The sequence below is a fragment of the Emydura macquarii genome, unplaced genomic scaffold, assembly GCF_026122565.2.
Source record: "Emydura macquarii macquarii isolate MOO-44397 ecotype Brisbane River unplaced genomic scaffold, CSIRO-AGI_Emac_v2 contig_1253, whole genome shotgun sequence".
In the NCBI taxonomy this organism is placed as follows: domain Eukaryota; kingdom Metazoa; phylum Chordata; order Testudines; family Chelidae; genus Emydura; species Emydura macquarii.
Genome location: NW_027131390.1, coordinates 73,911,556 through 73,932,675, shown reverse-complemented (window position 1 = coordinate 73,932,675; position 21,120 = coordinate 73,911,556). Strand labels below are relative to the sequence as shown.

Sequence of the window (21,120 nt, the reverse complement as noted above, 5' to 3'; positions counted from 1 at the left end):
CCTTTTAAAAAATCTAAATATGTCAAGCTTGCTAAGCAGTGACTTAGAGGAGGACATAATAGTTTAAAATATTGAAAGATGTAAACAGAAAGGAGATAGCTAACAGTTCTGAGAAGGAATTAAGGGAGGGAAAATTTAAATGGAATATCAGGGGAAATATTTTGACAGTCAGATGACTGTGCAACTGTCTCCCAAGAAAAGTGGTGAAGCCCCAGTGCTTGAACATTTAAATCTAAAAAGACTAGAAAATTTACTATCACTATTGGGAATAATCCTTTATTGGCAGGCAGAGAGACTGAATGACATTAGCTTTTCTTGAGCCTACAGTTTCTCCTGATCTATGGAAATGAGGCTGCATGCAGGTAAGTACAAACAGCATAGCCCCTTATATAAAACTATTCTTCAATCCAGCCATGTGCCCCTGACAGTATCACAGTTGGTCACTATGAATGCTGCTAACTTTCCTTGGAGGGGACATTGCCAAGAGCATCTGGGCCTTGCATGCTGCCCACTCAGGCAAGACTGAAAGAACTGGGTTTGTTTAGCCTGGAGAAGAGAAGATGAGAGGGGACATAGCAGCTTTTAAGTACATAAAAGGTTGTTACAAGGAGGAGGGAGAAAAATTGTGTCCTAGAACCCTGCTGGGGGGGAGAGGGGGAAGGAGAGGGTGTCAAAACCAGAGTCCTGGTGTAACTCGGGTCCAAGCCCTGTCACTGTGCAGTGTGGACACACTAGCACGGCCGTGAGGCCCAGATCCAGCAACTGTAAACCCAGGTTTACAAAGCAGTTTGGATTCTCCAACCTGTGTTGGAAACACCAAGTCGACAAGCCAGGTCCTGGAGACCTGGGTTTACAATGCAGTGTAGACATAACCTGAACTTCAGGTAACAGAAGAGACTCTCTCCTGGTGCCCTCTTCCCTCATCTCTTCCCTCCCATCTTGCCATGTGCCTGCGTAGGTCAGGCCAGAATTTGCCTTTAAATATCCAACACTATATGCTAACTGTGGATTTGAACTATTGGTTTATTTGTTCAATGCTAGAATTTAAAACTTAATCAAATCAAACAATACCCATGAAAATCAAATAATGCCTTAAAACCATATTTCACCTTCCTGCAGTTCTAAACAACCAAGGGATTTAACATTATAAAGGGGAATTTCTGATAATGACAATGACAGGCCCTTAAACTACAGGAGTGTTGCCTACTTTTAAGTGATTGCAACTTTTAAGATTAAATATGGGAGACCTACCAAAAAAGAAGGGTGTTTTCTACCCACATTTTTTAGTAGGTGTAGCAGAAGGTTGGAGGAGAGCTAACTCACCCCTTCCCACACATTGTTTAGACATACTCAGAGCCCTGGTGGACAGCTTGGTAAGGGGATAACTAGAATTTAAGGCAATCAGATGCAGTCTCAAGTTCACCTGGAATTGTTCTAAGTGAAAACTGTTCAGTAATAAATTACCCCAAAGTATAGAACTCATGGTGGAAGTCCTATCTGTTTGAGCTTCCTAACACAAGATTAAATACCGGGGAGCCCAATCCTGCTGCTTTTGCTCACCTGAGCAAGCATGGGCAGCAGGATCAGGCCTACTACTCACCTAAGAAGCCCAGTATTTCACATGAGAGTCCTAGACAGGACTTTCTTACCTAACAGAGCAATTTTAGGTTCTCATCTGTAATTGGAAACATCTGCCTCTGAGATCCCTCTGATTCTCTGGTCAAATCATTGCCCCAGGACATGTCCCATTCAACATGCAGAAGAGAAACTTCTGATGAGCCTACTCTATCTTCCCAACACCTCTAATATTTCTGACCATATATTTCATTTCCCACCCCTTGGCTTTTTCATTTCACCTGCAGCACAGCCATTGGCCCCAGTCGTGTTTGCAATGAGGGTATTGGTAAAACACCTACTGATTGCAAGGGGGGCAGGCCTATAGTATCCAGCCTCTGTATGTGGTCTGTGCTGCTCACCAGTGTGACATTTCTACTAGTAAACATGTAAAGTGTGTGTGTGTGTGTGCGTGCGCACGCAGCATTGATACATTTATAGTCCAACTTACAATTCACCATAGAATCCTCCCTAGATAATGGCAACTAGAAATGTATCGCAAAGCAACAATGAAACGGCCAGTGTCCTACCAGCAGTGTAATGATCATCACACATTTGCAAGGCAGCTGCAAAACAACACACTCAGAGTTCCCAGGAATGTTCAATATTGCAATGAAAAGCACAAATTGTAGTTCAAATATGTCTTCACTATGAGTGCACTGGGTCATTTCCCTTGACAATGTGAACGTGCTCTCATTATCATGTTCAACTTGATTAGCGTATAGTCTAACATTTAAAAGTGCACTTCAGATGGAAGAATGTCTGAATGCATGATTGGTTCCTAATAAATTGAGCAACCTCCTAATGAACTGTGAGGGATGTAGAAGGAAGAGTGGTAGATACGAGACATGGACACAGAGAACCTGACAGAAAGCAATAATAAGGAGGAGAAGATATTCTTTCAAACAGTTTGTCATATGTGCATCGCATACTGTATAACTCATTGCTAACTTAGTGATATTGAGCAGGAGGGTGTATGGAGTCAGGGAGGGAGAAATTATTAGGAATTTGGGTGGGAAGAGTGAATATTGGTGAAAGGTCATATGTGGATATCACAGGCATGACCAGTCTAACTGATGTGATTTGGGACTGTGCAACTCAAATATATCATGCTATGGAGCAGGCAGCTAATAGTACCTCTCTGACCATCTCTCGTTTATCTCCTCTTGGACTATTTCATTCAGTTCTGGGCACCATGTTACCAGAAAGACATTATATACTGATGTGAGTGCAGAGAAAAAGCAACAAAAATGATCAAAAGATTAGTGAGATTTTTATGAGAACAGATGAAATGTGTCTAGTCTGGCTAAGAAACAACTGCGAGGGGATATGATCAAAGTATTCCACAGCTGTTTGAAAGAGGTTGATACCACGGGAAGGAGAAAAAATTCTGTGTGGGGTAAATGGGGATATAAACTAGAAGTAATGAGTTTAAATTAAGAAGGGGGAAAACTGAATATTAGGAAAAAGTACCTGGCAGTGAGATATATTAGGCAGCAGAATTCTTCCCAGTGCAAGTAGTAGAAACCCCATCACCTTGGGACATTTAAAACTAAAGCTCGAGGAAGTATACTGTAGAGATCAATAGTGAATTAGTAGGGTGAGTTCTTTCCATCTCCAAATTCTGATTCTATGTTATGGCTCACTATTGTGACCATCTGGTGTTTCTGTTAATCTGAAATTTGCCATCTCTAATATTCCTTCACAAAGCGGTTGTTTGTATGAACTTTTTCCACTTGCCTCCTATAATCCTTGAATGCCAAAACTGTCCAAACACTAGAGCCTGCCTTCAGTTTTCATTGAGGATACAATGCTTAAACTAATGGAACCCGCCGGCATTTTTGGCAGAGCTATTTTAACTCTTTGCACACTATGGAGAAATTCAGTCAGGCCACAGCAGATATTATAGTTATGTAACACCAAGAACTTCCTTTTCAAATATCTGGAGTGTTATACATATTTCATGTCTCAGCAACCTCAGCAGGAATTGCTCCCAAGGCCAGCAATGAGTCATTTTTGACCTCAGCAATAATACTAATGTTGCTAGGTTGAATCATATAGCATGTTTATTCAATTGAAGTACACTGGGAGTTGTAAAACCACATCTCTGGGAATAGGCTCTTCTGGACTCTCTCCAATTTCCCTCCTTTTAAGTTTATCTAATCTTTCTTGTATTTACTACACCCACCACTGGGGCATCTGAGTGCTAGTCAAGAGTTAAATATGAGGGCTTTCTGTGTTTATTTCTTCCTGTTCTTCTACCTCATTATCGGGAGATTTGGGAGCACAGGAAAGCTAAGTCAAAGAAATAAGAATTTACATTTTTTTCTGAAAGGGGTGAGGTTCCACTTCTTAAAAGGCCTCATATCATCATTATTATTCAAACTGGTTGTGTTCTCTATATATACGTGAATGAACCAATGATGTAAAATAGGACTAGAATAGCACCGTTGATCTGCTACAGAATGCCAATGCCTATATATGGATGTGTGTGTTTGTGAATGCCTCTGTTGTCCCCTGGAATACCTGTAACTCAAGGTCTGGCAGAGAGGACTGTACATTGCCAATCACTGAAAACACAGCCATGGAAGAAGGTTTTTAAAGGAATGAGGAATGAGTTGTGAAGTTTTCTTTTCTGTTGCTGTTATGTTCTATTGGAAACCCCCCCCACAAAACAAAACATGTTTCTACAATAATTTGCTCACATGGGGAAGAAGCACTTCATCAGAAGGTAACAGCAGGATTATAGCAATAGCAGACTTTTTCATGAGGGCTGTGGTTATCAAACAGGAACTGCAAAAAATCCAGTGACTATTCACACCTGCACTTGACAAACCGTGCTCTCTGTTCTTGGTAAACAAAGAAATAGACTCTGGCGGTAAACCTGCCAGCCCGCCTCAAGATTACAACAGTAGTCACAGCAGAATAAATGGTATCCCTTCTCAACTGCTATGCCTACCATAAAAGCAGCGGGAGAAGGTTCCGTAGTGGTGTTCTTCAACATACTCTCTCTCTGTTAGTTATCATTGACATACCCAATACTGTCCTTGCACATAGAACAGATTGGGATTTTTTCAACTAAATTTTTTTTGGTTGGAAAATTCCAATTCATCAAAACTCAAGGTTGTTGCAGAAACATATTGGTTTTGACACAACCTCTATTGGGAAGGTTTCTCAGGTTCAGAATGGAAAATATGAGTCAACAGTATAATTGTTGCAAAAAAAGCAAACATCGTTCTGGGAGGTGTTAACAGGAGAGTTGTAAGCAAGACACAAGAAGTAATTCTTCTGCTCTACTGTGCGCTGATTAGGCCTCAGCTGGAGTATTATGTCCAGTTCTGGGTACCACTTTTCAGGAAAGATGTGAACAAATTGGAGAAAGTCCAGAGAACAACATCAAAAATAATTAAAGGTATAGAAAACATGACCTCTGAGGGAAGATTGAAAAAGCTGGATGTGTTTAGTCTGGAGAAGAGAAGACTGAGGGGGAACAAGATGATAATTTTCAAGTACATAAAAGATTGTTACAAGGAGGACAGAGAAAGTTTGTTCTCCTTAACCTCTGAGGATAGGACAAGAGCCTTAATTGCAGTAAGAGCAGTGTAGATTGGACATTAGGAAAAACTTCCTGTCAGGGTTGTTAAGCACTGGAATAAATTGCCTAAGGAGGTTGTGGAATCTCCATCACTGGATATTTTTAAGAGCAGGTTGGACAAACACCTGTCAGGGATGGTCTAGATAATGCTTGGTCCTGCCATAAGTGCAGGGGACTGGACTAGATGACCTCTCGAGGTCCATTCCAGTCTTACGATTTTCTCTCTCTCTATATATATATATAGAGAGAGAGAGAAACTCCACAGAATAGCCAAAGCCTGTTGGGTTAGAAGACTCACCTGGGACATGAGAGACCCCAGATCAAGTCCTGCTCTAACCTGATTCAGAGACTTCTACATCCTCGTTAAGTGCCCCAACCAGCAGCCTATACAGTCAGTCAATCTGTCAGGCCCAACTAATATTTCATCATTTATTTAAAGTGGAACAACTTCAACAGGAGAGATTGTGAGAGAGATAGAGACTTGAATCAGGAAAAGCAAGAACTTGATCCTGGGCCTCCCACATCCAGGTGAGTAACCTAACCAGACAATTGGCTATTTTGGGCTAGGTCCCTCCCCCTCCATTTTTTCTTCCACCGTGGAATGAAAAATGTCAACACCTGGACATGTTTCACAAAATGGAATTCTTGTTTTCTGGCCAGCCCTACTTACATGTCTAATAAAACCATGTGTAAGGGAGTAGCACTGAGAAAGAGGAATGGTATTCACCACTGACAAGAGAGGTAGCATAGCTCAATGAACAGGGTACAGGACTAGGAATCAGAACAACCAGGCTCTGCAGCTGACTTGGTGCAAGGTATTGGGCAAGCCTCTCCATGACTCAGTTTCCCCATCTGTAAAATGGGAAGAGTGAAAATTCTCTTTCTTTGTGGGCTTTGAGATCCTCAGATGACAAGAGAATGTATGATGTGTGAGAGTCTCAGGGAAAAGCAGAAAACATACCACATGTACTTGCTTGTGCACTGGTGACTGGAGGACAGTACAGAAGAAAAAATCTAAGGAAGGAAAAACAGAATACATGAGAGTTATGGTCCTCTTTGAATCTTTAAACATTTTCAGATCTCTGAGAAACTGATGACTGTTCTTTCAATTTTGATGAGACTTGCCACATACTGTGTTTGAACAAATAGCAATAAACCCTTCAGTTGAAAATCTCTCTCTTCAATATAAAGATACTGTCCTATTAGTAGAGAGAGAGTGTGTGTATAATTCCTGTCTGTGTAGGTGATAAGAAATTAATAAAATCGTTTTAAAAAAATCAAAACCAAAACCCTTTCACCCCCCTCCATCCCCTCAGCACAGATCTTATCCCCCAAAAGGGAAAAGTGTCAGACATACTATCAACTGTACAAGGCATTTCTCCATTGCTATTGATTTTACTTGAAAGGCACATGGCTACTGTGTTGGGTGGCAGAATAAAAGGCTAAGATAATTTAAGGTAAGGTAAGATAATAAAAGGTAAGAATTTATTAAGGAGAGTCTCTTACTATTTGTCACCCTGTTTCCGATGGGATATGCAAACCACACACTGGGCTCTGCCACACCCAACAAAGATGCACACACTGGAGGAGGAGGTAAAAGGGAGCAGCACAGCTCACATGGGGGCAGGCCAAGAAAGAGGAAGGACCTTTACTTTGCAGCTCCTCAAGACAGGAATGAAGGGAAGGCAGCATCTCTCCCATCAACAGCTGTCTGAAGGTCCCCAGAAGTGCAGGGGACTGGACTAGACGGACTCAGTCCTACGGTTCTATGATTCTACCCTGGGAAGTAAACTACCTGGAAAGAGACTCTGAGTGTAGCAATGGGTCATCTGGGAGCAGGAAAGAAAGCCAGTTTGTTATACATAGCAGAGAATGCGGGTAGGCAATCAGGCCCTGGAATCCACAAGATATTGAAGCCTCTGAGCAGTGACTGACACCCCTCCCCAGTTTGGGTGGTCAGTAAAGATGGAGCATGTAATAAATCCTGTTGGTAATGGCACAGCAGCAACAGCTGACAGACACAAAGCAGCAGCAGTTGTGCTACAGTGGCAGTAGGGATGGCAACAACAGATCCAAGCTGTCCTCCTGCAATTGATGGAGAGCCTGCAGAAGCAGCAAGAGGCCCACAGACATGGCAGGAGGCCTACTTCCAGCAACAAGAGTGGTTGCAGAAGCAGCTGGGCCAAGGGATTCTGGGGAATTAATCTGGTACTGGAGAGGGTAGTTTGGGCTGACTAGTCCCTGGCTTGGTAAAACTGGGGCAAGAGGATGACCTGGAGGCCTTCCTCTGTACTTCTGAATGAGTGACCAGTGCAGCAGCTGAGAAGAATCGACTTGGGCAGCCTGCATGGTATAATTTCTGACAGGCGAGGTTCAGGCAACCTACAGAGCAGTCAGTGACAAGCAGGCCGTGGTGAAGCCTGCCATCTTGGATAAACTAAGATGGACTCTGGAGATGTACTAGCACCTCTTTCTGGCTGAACCATTCCCACAGGGGCTACAACGGTGGGTCGCAGCTCAGAGATTATGGGACTTCACTGCCTGGTGATTATGCTCAGAGACTAGCTCCATAGAAAAAATCACAGACCCAAGTGGGAGTCCAGAGCTGGCAAGGAGATTCTAACCTGCCTCAGTTGGGGAGGCAGTTGAACAGCCCACCCACTTGAGACAGGCTGAGAGGAAACCCTCGGTCACCTTCAAAGCTTATAGGATCAACTGAAAGAGTATCAACAAGAACTAGAGAATGTAAACACCTTCCAACAGAAGATCATCAGATGATAAAACTGTACTAAGAATTAGCACGGTTTAAGGAGGAAGCAGAGTGTGGGAAACAGCAGTGCTTGACTGAGGAGCATCTATTCTAGAAAGGCAGAAGAGTACCAGGGATGACAACTAGACTCACTAACGCATGCCACAGAAGAAACACTACTTTTTATGTAGCTACAACAATGGCATCTCTACATTTGTCATTTTTTTGCAGATTCAAATCAGTAAATGCATGCATGGCAGAACAAGGGAGGACTGTGGAAACCTCATGAGCCTCTCCTGCTAATTACAAGATTAATCTCTCGACAAGGCTGATAAAAACAAATAGGACTAAAACAGATAGAGAAGTTTGAGCCACACGAGAATTTTCCCTAAATGTCACAGCACGTTTCCCTCCCTCCCTGAGTTTTACACTAGATGTTTAGGTTTAGACATTTTAAAACTTTAAAATTATCCATATATTGAGAGAGGCTTAACTGACATGTACAAGGCATCCTAGGGCCTTCTCAACACCATTCCTTGTTTGTATCTCCTGGAGCTCATTCTTCAAATGACTACATCAAAATCATTCCATCCCACTGCCTTCAATGGCTGTTCCAATTCTCTCACATCCCCCTGCATGTTTTAGAACATAGTGTGAGACAGCATTGGCTTATGCAATATACATTCTCACACCAAAGAAATACTATTCAAAATATTCCCCTTTATCCTCATTGTCTCTGCTACGATGCCGATCATACATCCACCCCATTTAAAAACAATGAAAGCTATTAATTTTTATTGTTTTTAGTAAAGCTGTGTATGGAAGGGTCATTTTCTGCCTTGATTCCTTTAAACTTTCACGTATCAAAGGAGGATAAATGTACATTTGCAGGATGGAAAAACACAGCCACCAGATATCCTAGGCGCCACTCAGTCCTATTCAACTCTTTTTATTTTTTTCCTCTTCAGTGAGCTCTGCATAAAGCTAACCCGAACCCACATGGATTTCTATAATATCCAAAAAGAATGACAATGAGTGATGTGATGTAGGTGGAAACTGCCTGAAGAAACCTAAATTGTAACAGGAAAAAAAATTGACATTTTAGATTTTAAATGTTACACAGTTTTTATAAAGCTTCAGTCAATTTATTTTATTTATTCTAATGAAGAGCATTACAACTGCTTTACTGCACTGAAGCAAGCATCGATCACACCATTAATCACACCTTGTGAATAGTCACAAATCAAGTTCTAACAGCAAGCACTGAATCAGGAGCAATGAAGCATAAACTCCTTCACAATTTATGATCTCTCCAATTGCATCTTTTCAACCATTAAATTGCAAGATACCATAAATTTTTATCTTCTTCACTTCAGTCACATTATTGATTCTGCCTTGTGAAATATAGAATAGCTGTAAATCTAGGCTATTGAATTAAATTTAAAGTCTTGACTTCAGAAAAGAAACCCAACACACTGCCATGGCTGTTAATTTACACTGAGGAACAAATGATAGAAACATTAAAATTTAAATGGACAACAGGGACTTCAAAGAGCCATAGTTCCGTCAACCCCAGTCCTTGTCAACCTTGAGGGTTTTCTTTTAGACAAATTTTAGAATGAGAGAGAAAAAAAACAAAAAAACCCCCCCAAAAATACATCCCTCCAGATGGATGCCAAACAGATTATTCTTGAAGACAAGTAAATAATGAAAAGATTCCTAAATCAAAATGACTAAATAAACATTTGGGCTCACATTCAGCCCTGGTGTAATTCTATTGACTTCATTAGAATTGTACCTGCTTATGTTCATTCTCTCTCTCTCTCTCTCTCTCCCATTTTCATACCTCTCTATTCCATGCAGAACATGTGGCTTCCATAACTGCTTTCCATCTTCGCTCGTCTCTTGCTGCAGTCTGAGCTTCTTCCACTGTCATTCTGGTAGCTTTCAATTCTGCTTCTATTATTCCACGTTATCCTTGGTTACCTCATTCTCTCTTGCCCTGGGGCGTTCCAGTCCAATGCCTGGTCTTATGTTATTCAGGTCTTTTCTCCATTTATGTCCTAACCATCTCCATTTTTGTTCCGTAATTTCTTGTCCTATCAGTGCCATGTAGTACAACCAAATTTACAAGGGTGTTAGAAATCATGTTTTTCAAACTAAACTTTGAATATTTGTTTCTCCAAATTGGATTTAGAGTAATATTCATGTCTGGCTTTCACTATTCTGGCTTTAATATCTTTGTCTGTTCCACCTGTTGTGCTTACAATGCTTCCAAGATATGTAAAACAACAGACATCTTCTATGTCAGTCCCAGAAAATGTTATTGGTATTTATTGTTGTGTGTTGATTCTCATGGCTTTAGATTTCTGTGTTGATTTTCAACCCTATTAATTGTGCATTAGGCCTGGCATGTCTCTACAGGTATGGACTAGCAAGCTGATACCATCTGCAAATTCAAGTCCTCTAACTTTTGTGTGAAAGTCCATTGTATGCCCTTTAGTTGTTCTGTGATCTCCCTTTACCCAATTCACCACCAGTAAAAAGATCATGGGTGACAAAAATCACCTGTAGTAAACCTGAATGGCTTAATCAGTTCATTGTTATATATATTACTTGGCATGTCATATTTTCATAGAAGCTCTGAATGATGCTCACAAATTTCTAAGGGAGTCCATAGTGGCATAGAAACTTCCATAAAATTGTTCTACCCATTGTATCAAAGGCATTTTGGAAATCTATAAAATTCATATAAAGCGGTGACTGCCATTTGCTCTACAATTCTATGATGATATGTAGGGTTACTATTTGATCAATACATGATTTCTCCTGTCTGAACTCTGCCTGTTCTTGTCCTAACCTTTAATCTACTGCTTTCTTTATTCTGTCTAGAATAATATGTGTAAATACCTTCCTTGAAATAGGCAGCAATTGACTGCCCTTCCAGTTTTTACATTGACTGATGTCTTTCTTTGGTGTCTTCATTACATGACCATTTTCCCACTCATTTGGTATTTTTGCTTCTTCCCATATCTTTTGTGAGCGGCTTATCAAAATGTCTACTGTGTTCTTCAAGTCTGCCCTAAGAACCACCTTTGGAATGTTATACGGACCTTGTGCCTTTCTACTTTTTAACCAATTGACTGCCCTTTCTACTTCTACTCTGCTGTTCGGTCCTAGTTCAATGTCCACATCTTCTCCTTCCTCTGTGTCTGGGGGATTGACCACTGGCTTGCCATTCAGTAGTTGATTATAGCAATGCCTCCATATATTTAATTGTTCTGATGTCTTAGTTGTTAACTTGCCCTCGTGATCTTGAGCTGGTTGGCTGGTATTTGTTTTTTGTCCTGACAACTGTCTAATGATGTCTACGTTACTTTGTGCTGCAGTGATCTGTGCATCTGTTTCCATTTTGTCTAAAAATCCCATTCCTCTCCCCTAACATTTCTTTTTGGCCTCTTTGTTCTTACAACATATTCCTCCTGGAGACATTTTGTCTGTGTTCTTGCTTGATTTAGTATCCATTTAATTTTGAGTCTTTTTGTATTTTCTGCCATGTATCCTCAGACAACTATTTATTGTGTGTGTTTTTTCCTGAATCACAGCACTTCACCACAAGCTTTAGTGAAAATTTCCTTTACCTGTTTCCATTAGCCTTCTACTGTTCCATGATCTTCATCTTCAAGCACCTGGTACCTATTTGCTAGTGCAGTTCTACACTCTTGTTGTGTTGTCATCTGTTTTAGCCTGGTGATGTTGTAACATGGGCATCTCTGTTGTTCAGATCTCTCTCTCTCTCTTTTTTTTGTTTTTGTTTTTAATTTTTATTCTCAATTTAGCTACCATTAGTGTGTGGTCCATTCCTGCAACTTAAATCTTCTAAAGTTCTTCTCCATTTGCATGGAATTGAAATGTGGTCAGTTTTGTTCCCTGTTCCGGTGACCTCCAAAGTTATTTTATGAATAATACAGTGAGGGAAGATAGTTCATCCAGTGACCAGCTTGTTCATGCCACACAAATCATCAAATGTTTCACCATTTTCATCAATTTCACCAAGGCCTTGTTTCCCTATAGTTATTTCCCTGCCAGTGTTTTGCTCCCTATTTCAGCATTCTTGTCTCTAATTACAAGGATGACCTCTCTTTTCAGGACCTTGTCTCTTATGTTCTGTAGCCGGTCATCCTCTTGGTTAGTTTGATTTGTTATAGCATGACACTGAATAATGGACACTTTCTGGAACTCTGCTCAGGCTTTTGGCTGCCCTTCTTGATTCTGTCAAACCCACACCACCTCTGTGTATATCACTGGAATTCAATAGGCCAGAATATAGCAGGATGTGTCCAGCTGACCAACTTATTTGTGCTGATGTTACCCATCTCATTTCATGTAGGCCTATTATATCTAGCTTATATCTGTCCATTTATTTTGTTACTTGGACCATTTTACCAGGCTCATATAGTGTCTGCACATTCCACGTACCAGTTTTGGTTATGAATTTAGGAGAGAGCAAATTCATCAGTGGAGTATCTTCCTTGTTTGGCCGCTTCATGACATCTCTTTTCTAGGTCTAGTTGAGTTGAGCTGGGCTGAGTTTGCTGAACTGAGCAATCGTGTAGGTTTCCATAATGACTTCTGTGGTTTTTTTTTATTTTTATGTTAGAGGAGCAGGACGTTAGCCCACTCCCAACCCTATACCAGGAGGGCTGGTGGGCTGCCTTTAATCTGGCTTCTATCCATTGAATTATCTGGCATGGGTGACCCTACCAGGAGTTGTGCACTCACCAGCATAGCACACAGGGTCATGGGGGCAAACAAGCCTTCCCACTACTTTGAGGCGCAGTCTACAGAGAATACCTGCTTACACCAGGGTTGAATTTGTTTAAAATATGGTTAAGACAGGCTCTCTATCAACTGTAAATTTCAGTTTCTTAAATCCTTGGTTGGAAAGGAGGAGAAAAAGAGAGATCCTAATCTACATCAAACACCAGGTTCCACACAGAGTCATGAGTCAGAGGGAGGGTCATCAATCTTGATATACATCCTTTGAGGGTGATAAAGAAGATAACTGTGAGGAGAAATGGGAGCTTCTGGAGGACCTGAAAAAGACACTAAAAATAGAACTTAAATACGTGTAAAGGAAAATATACAAGGCCTGATCCTTATCTTATAACAACTTTACTTATATGTAAGCTTGTTAACGTCAACAGGAAGTCTTCTGATTTGCACCAGTGCAAGATCAGATTGAGGCCCACTGTATATTCCCCAAGTGCTACTGCAAACCATTCACACATGACCATTCTGGCAACTCTGAGAGCCACACTCTGGCATCATGTCCACACTATGTCTAAGACAGACTTTACACATTGTCCAGCAGTGAGGTGCTTAAGTCAGCCTTCTCATGAATCATTCATGTGAATTTTCCTATGAGGAAACATTAAGTAAACCGAGATCCATGGGGGCAATATGAGAGTGGGAAAGAAGGCATCCTTTGAGAGAAAAAAGGAAGAACTTGCCCAAACCTGCAAGTTATTGTAATACTACTAAGCAGCAGCACAAGAGACCAAAATTACCAGGGTACATTAATGCTGATATAGGCAAGTACGATTTATACAGTAAACAGAGCCATCTTTCGCCGCCCAACATGCACTGAATTTGGGAAGACTATTTGGATTAAAGGCCTTCTAATCAGATGTTAAATTCTTCAGTTTTAGATTCTGTTTTCTCTTTCCTGCCCTTTCCTTCATTTCCTGATGGGTGTCTGGGGCTGAGGTCACTCTGTTGATGAGATGGGGAGCAGAAGTGGAGTAGAGAGCAGACAGGCAGTAGCCCAGCTCTTAGCAAGTCACCATTACAGCCTTCCAAGCCACACTTCCTGTAGCTTTTGGCTTTCAGGACAGTGGGGCACTGGAATTTTTTCCCTTCAAAGATCCTGCTTGGGGAGGCAAAGGGAGGGCCCAGTCATATTGCTGATTGGACCTAGGGGCCACTGCAACCCACTGACTGGTTGGGTGGGGGACGGAGTGTGACTAGAGGCAAAGAATTGCAGGAGCAGAGCACAGAGCTGTGAGGAGGAGCATAGACAATGGGCGAGGCAGCTGGTTGTTTCTTGTTAGGTATGTTAGGAATGGGGAAGAGCAAGTGCCTTTCTCCTACTAGTGATTGCCGCGTGTTCCCTTCCCCACTCCTCGTAGAGGCACATATGGTTAGAGGAAAGGAGCAGGTAGGAAGAGCTGCAAAACTGCAAAAGGCAGACTGGAAAGGAGCCAACTCCTGGCAGCAGTTTCAGCCCAGGATTGCTGAGGACACCAAAGGATCTAGCCTCATCTCTGAACAGCTGTTGAGAAGTGACATATAAGTATTGACTTACTTTTTAGGCCCTATCCTGCCAACACTTAATCACATAGGTAATCTTTTGTAAAAATAACCAAAGGGAGTCCTGATATGCGGGGAGATTACTAAACTAAGGGTTTGTAAGATTGGGCCCTGTGGTGGTGACTTAATGGGTATGCTAACACTGCAATTAAAAACCCACAACTGGCCCTTGCCAGTTGACTCTGGCTCAGAGCTTGGCCTAATGTGCTGTTTAGTTGCAGTGTAGACATTCAGGCTGCAACCCAAGCTCTGACTGAGATTCTGGGTCCTAGAACCCGGGCTCCAGAATTTAATAAGCAATAACCGCTCCCCAAATCTGCACCATCTGCTTTCCCACTCACAAGCACAGCTCCCTCCCCATCATCTCTAAGGCTATAAGGGGGATGTATGCACAGCATTTTGGAGTGAGCATTCCAGCATGGGTTGAAAGAATTGGACTTGTAGGGCTCATACTCGGGCTCTAAAAATAGCTGTATAGACAGAGCTTTGAGGTTTCAGCCAGGGCAGGACGGGAGAAGGAGGGCTTCAAAGTCAAAGCTTCAGTCTGAGCCACAATTTCAAAGTCCTGTCTGTACAGCTATTTTTAGAAAGCTAACATGAGCCCCACTAGCCCAAGCAGGTTGACCTGGGCTGGGAGGTTTGCTCTGGCTTTGTCCAAAAGGCAGTGTAGATATACCTAACGGGTTCCTGAGGAAGAGTTGACTCACTGCTAGCACAATCCTGCATGGCTGGGCATGGTGTAGCAGGCTCTCTTTGTCTAGCACCCCTTGCTAACAACTCCTCTTTTAGCAACTTGGCTCTCCAGCCAGGCCATGTTTTAATTCCATGCCTTCTAGGGTAACAAAAATACAACTAAAAGTCAAAAAAGTCTTAATACAAAAGATCCTTCTGCCCCCTTTGGGACTATCCCTTGGCCTAAGTTTAGGATCAGTCTTTAGCCTAAATAGCCCTTACATTGGGCTTGTACTCTTTTCTTGTGGCTGGTAGGAGAACACTGTCCCACTCTCTGCTCCGGGTTCTGGTCCTGAATTAAGCAGGTCGGCTCCTTCAAACATGCTGCTATTTTCTTTGGCCACTTCCTGCCTCTGAGTCCCATGTGCTGCTTCCTTGAAGTCTGTGCTTAACACAGCCTCTCTTCCAGTTTCTCCCTAGGTCCTCCCAGCTCCTTCTTTCTCTCCACACATGGAATAATTCCATCCCTTCTTCAGTCTGCCTTCCTCAGACCTTCCCAGAGAAAGGGTACTGCCTATCTCCTCTCTCCTGGGTTTCTTTATCTTGGGTCCTTCTGTTGGACTTTTCCTGTAGCTTTCACTACCTTCTCTTATTAAGTCGACCCAGCTCCTTGCCAATTGGATCTAATAATAAATCAAGCTTGATGCACTTTCCAGGTGCAGCAAAGTGGGCTAATTGAGATGTCAGACTCCTATTACCCCTTTGTTCACCGGTGAGGGATAGACAACCCATCACAGTCCCCCAAACTCCCACATGCCATCAGTTGTGGGCTGGGTTCCCCGAGCTGTGTCCTTGGAGAGGAGAAAGGGTGGGGGAGAGGAAATGGCAAGTGGGACAATGTCTGACAGCCATGCCAGCACGTGTGCCATAGATTTGCCTTTTCCTCGCACCTTTTATAGGCAAAGTAAGCCAGTAGGGTAGGAGTGGTGGAGAAGGGAGAGAGTGGTCCCTGTAATCTTCCAAACACTGGAACTGCAATTGCGCCAGGCCCTTATACAGAAGGGTGCTTAGGAAGACTTCCTGCACATTTTCCCTTCCACTCCCCTCTTGCACATCCGTATAAGGGCCAAGGACAACCTAGCTCATGAAACTAGAACAAAGCTAGTAAGTGCTACAAAAGTATATTTCAAAGCTTAATCTATGTTGTCTATGCACCACATATTATTTGTTCCATGTGTTAGTGTTAGCCTTCTGATCTCATGCCATACTAACTAGAACTCTGAGGTTGTCAGATATCAAACTAAGGAGGGTCAGGACAATTAAGTACATAGAAGGAAGACACTCAGAAAAACCTAGGAGCTGCAGAAATGGCTTTTGATAATTACGCTCATCCCTCCAAGATGCTAAACCAATGCTCCAGCACAGTGCGACAGTACAATGTGTTGAAAAGGTGCCATCTTTCACATGGGAAATTAGTTTTACTTGTGTCCAAATTCTAACTTGAACAACTATATTTTGCCTCCTTTCCTACTCCTCTAAAATCAAATGGAGAAGTTATCTTTAATCATGGAGAATGGCTGCTGCTTTCCACCCCAGAGATAGCTGCATTTCAGTTCTGACTGAGCAAAAGCTCAATAGGATCCTTCTACACCAAAATGGCACATGAATATAAAGTATTAATATAATAATAATATAATAATAAATAATAATAATAATAATAATATAAAAGTATTAATATGATTTTAGAAAGTTAGATTCAGACTGGTTGTGATGTCATTCACAATTCATTAAACACACCATACACTTGTAAATGCAGTTTCATAATAGCAATACCTCTCTATGCGCACTATATTTCTAATGATTATAGAGCTACTTTGGTGATTAATGTGACTTGAACTTCAACTTTCTGCCTTGCAAGCCACCCAGAATCATATAGCTACTATCCAGATATATGTTATTTCTCTTATTACTTAATTACACTAGTTCATATCTGGAGAGGGACTTCTGGTTCCATTTCAATGTCTGGAACTTTTTCAGCCCAGGAGTACCTTTTTTTGTATCAGGGACAATGAAGTAATCAAAAACTGTCCCTTGAGAAGGAAATTTTATTGTTCTCATTTTTAATTCACCACCCACTAAAATCCATGAGATACTCAATTAGCTGAAAAATAGAACAGAGGAAGACAAAAAATATCAAGAGACATGGCTAGTCTTTTCTCCTCTTCACAGCAAGCAGTTCTGGGCTCATTTCCACATCCAGAAGTCTGAGTGCTTTCCCAATACTTACCCAAAACTCATCTGAACCACTCGTCTGAAAATTGGTCTAGCACACTCATAAGGGCTGACTTTTTAAAAATTATTTTGGAGTCTCCTTTGAATCCTGCTTTCAACTCTAGTAGAAATCCCATGACAATAGTGTTTTTCATATTTTGCCATTTCCAGTTTCAAACAAAAACCCCAAAGCACAGAGTTTCATGAGAATTAGACCAACTAATCAAAGGGAGACTGGATGGCTGGTTTAAATTTAGCCTCACTCATTATTGTATCCCATGTTACAAGAGAGCTCCTTAAATCAAAGAACAAGACTTGATACCTAGTACATAAACTGCGAAGTTTTATATCACTTACTAAACTCTCAAAATCTGGCCTCAGATTCATTGAACAAAATTGGTGTAATATCTCCTTTGGTTATTTGAAAATCCTGCTCAGGAATCTGAAGTAAATGTCCCCAAAATAGGAGTTAGTAGTGACCAAAAGCTATTAGCACCTGAAAGCTGTTGGGTGGTCTAAAGCATGAGAAATGAGTTGGTCAGTTCAGGCCAGTTCTCAGGTCTAAACATCACAAATCATGTGATCACAGCTGGCACTCAGCAAAGAGGGCACTGTGCAGTAGGGAGAACTGAAGGGTCTAGGATGTTGTGCCCATAGAGAGGGGGAAAGGATCTATTATCAGCCACAAGCAAATTAAAGTTACTTGTCAATGTATAATGTAGATGTAATAATTTTTGTAATGCTGGCTAAATGAAACTTAAACATAGCAAATGGACACCATTTACTTTATTATTAAGATGTACATGAGAGATTCAGTCTCCAGCACTTATTTTTTAAATAATATGTTCCTTGTAACAGGATTGGAACTATTTCAGAGCCTCTGTAGTTTTCAGTTCAGTAATGAAATGTGCACGTGACATGAAGAACCTTTAAGATTTTCAAAAATGGGGAAATTACAGAAATATTGTATCCTTGGGTTCAGTCATTTACCTGATCCTGAAAGAACAGTCCAATGAAATCCTACATGCTTGTAAATGCAAAATATATTTCATAGAGTTCACAAGGAGAGTCCAGGGGAATATTCTCTAGTGTCAGAAGGCAATCCAGTAAAGAGCACAAAATCGTCAATAAAAAACAAACAAACAAACAAGACAGGCTTTGTTAAAGTCCACAGATTTTTTTAAATTAGTATTAATGTAAAATAAATAAATAAATATATATATAAATAATTTCCAGTTCTCTAGCACCTTTTATCGAGACATCAGAGGTCTTTACAAACATTAAATCTCACACCATCACTGGAAGATCATTTTAACTACTTTACAGATAGATAAGCGGAAGCACCTCAGAGGCTGAAAGTTGGGAATAAAACTCAGGAATCCTGACACCTAGTCCTTGCACTACCCAGCAGACCACTCTTCTCCCAATAGCCATTTCAGAAATATAATATGGAAATGCTAATGATTAGGTTAGGGCCTGAGCCATAGTTCATTGAAGTCAATAGAGGACTTCAATTGACTTTAATGAGCTTTGGATCAGGACCTATATGAGTAAACGTGTAGTATTTTATTATAAAATTCAAAATAAAATTAGGATTAATAGTTTCATTTAAAAGAAAAATACAAACTTTTACCATTAAATGGGCGTAACTCTACTGTACATGTCAGATGTGCCTGAATCCAAAACTGGATTCAAAACACAACAAAACTTTGTGGTGTTCAAAAGCCAGTACCAGATTTGAATTTTGCAGCTTGAGCACAGCTCTAGTATATTATTCAGAAAGGTTTGTTTTTATTTCTGTCCATTCTTTATCACAACTGAGCGAATTGATCCAGAAAGTATTTAAAAAAGAAACAAAAAACTCTCACTGACTTGCTCTGAAACTCACTACAGAGTGTAGCACCTGTGCTTTCATATAAAAATGTCCATGAAATCATTTTTTTAAAATTTATAGGGGTTTTGGTCTAATTATCCATATGTTCCAGAAGCCCTCTCTATAGCAATTTCTATTGTTTGCCATGATCATTACTGATCGGGGTAGAACTGACCAACTGCAGGCTTCCTTGCTTCTGAACTATGCCAGCAAGCCACTTATGACTCCAGCAGATTTTTTTAGTTCAATGAGAATTTAATAATCTGTATTTTTTTCTTTGAGAATTTCCCTCCCCCAAAAAGGGTCATTGCGCAACATGAGGAACATTGCTGCCCTCACAAGAGATGGCAGAATGTGAACTGTGCTTCTCAGAAGCAGATAATCATCTGACAAACAGCAGCACCAGATCACAAATCACTGGGTTCTTTTCCTTCCCATTAAAATGCTGTATACTCGCATACTGTAAAGAGTTCTCATGGATTCTAGAGCAGAACAATGGACTTTAATTTGAAAAAGGAGTGCTGTAGTTATAAATGTTCAGAGCCTCCAAACATTCCAGCATTTGTACAGATGGATATTCGACACATAGGACATCATTTCTTTAAGTTGTGCAATTTTAGAGCCAAATTCTGCCCTATGATGTGGGGATGTGTTAGGCAAGGAAAAGGGCATTCAGCAGAGTCCAACTCTTTGGAAAGCAGTAAATGCCAGCCCAGAGCACTGCAACCCCAAGGGCATGTGATCTGTCAGCTAGAGGGTGTGATTAGGTTTCCTAGCCAACTAGTGGTCCTGATTGCTCTCAGCAGTACAGGGAGGGCACACTGATCTCATCCAAAAGAACAACATTCTCTAGACTATTCCCATGACACTCCTATAGTATCCTTCCCCGTGTTGACAGGATAACTCTAGCTCCAGAAATATGTCCAGGCCTACTCCCCTCCTCTGCTCCCACCTGCTAAGGGGAGGGTTGATAAATATAGACTTAGGGCTATTTTCTAATTACTTTTGTGATGTAAAATGGTAATGTTCGCATTATGTTCTGCAAACGGCATCATGTTAAGCAACAAATGACTTAGCAAAATACTCTGGAGAACCTGGACAGGCTGGCACAACAATATTTTATCTTGGGGGGGGGGGTCTATTATTCTGTAATAGTACAGAATAAATTACATTAAAATTTCTAATTAAGAAACTGATGGCTGAAAAGAAACTATGATATTTCACAGACAGAAAAAAACTAAACATGGATAAGGACATTAATATGCATCCCCTTGCTCTGAAGCAATACTAGGCGACAACCTGCTATATTTCTTGCTCATGAAGGAGTATATTTTCTATCTCTGTTTACTTTTTTTTGAATGGATATTGACTCTTTAAAATGTGACTTACATGGAAAATGAAGAAACTTCTCTTTTCCAAAGGAAAGTCTCTTCCCAAACAATTCACAACCTAAGCATGGCAAGTGATGACAGTTGAACATTAGAGGGATATGGGGTGGAAAGACATATAAATCATAGAAATGTAGGACTGAAAGAGACCTTGATAAGTCATCAAGTCCAGCCCACAGAGCAGAGGACCATCCCTGACAGGTGTTTGTCCATCCTGTTCTCAAAAACCTCCAATGATGGGGATTCCACATGAGCTACAATAATATGTAATGTGAAGTCTTTAAACCATGATTTGAGGACTTCAGTAAGTCAGCCAGAGATCAGGGTCTATTTCAGGAGTGTGTGGGTGAGGTTCTGTGGCCTGCAATGTGCAGAAGATCAGACTAGATGATCATGATGGTCCCTTCTTACCTTAAAATCTATGAGTGTGTGATGGCATGGCTGCTTGTGTTAATCACGATTTGTATAAGCTTTATTGGCTTTATTTTGGATAAATGATGCTTTAAGGACAGTCTGTGCTGAAAAAGCAGCTCACAGTTGAGTGGGAGTGGTGGTGAAATGATGGAGAGGGATAAGCCAGGTTTGG

General features: G+C 41.0%; 1 pseudogene; it reads right to left on the bottom strand.

Annotated features, from left to right (window-relative positions):
• Positions 1 to 21,120, bottom strand: part of LOC137152986 (dynein beta chain, ciliary-like) — a 201,167-nt pseudogene that overhangs the window by 118,058 nt on the left and 61,989 nt on the right.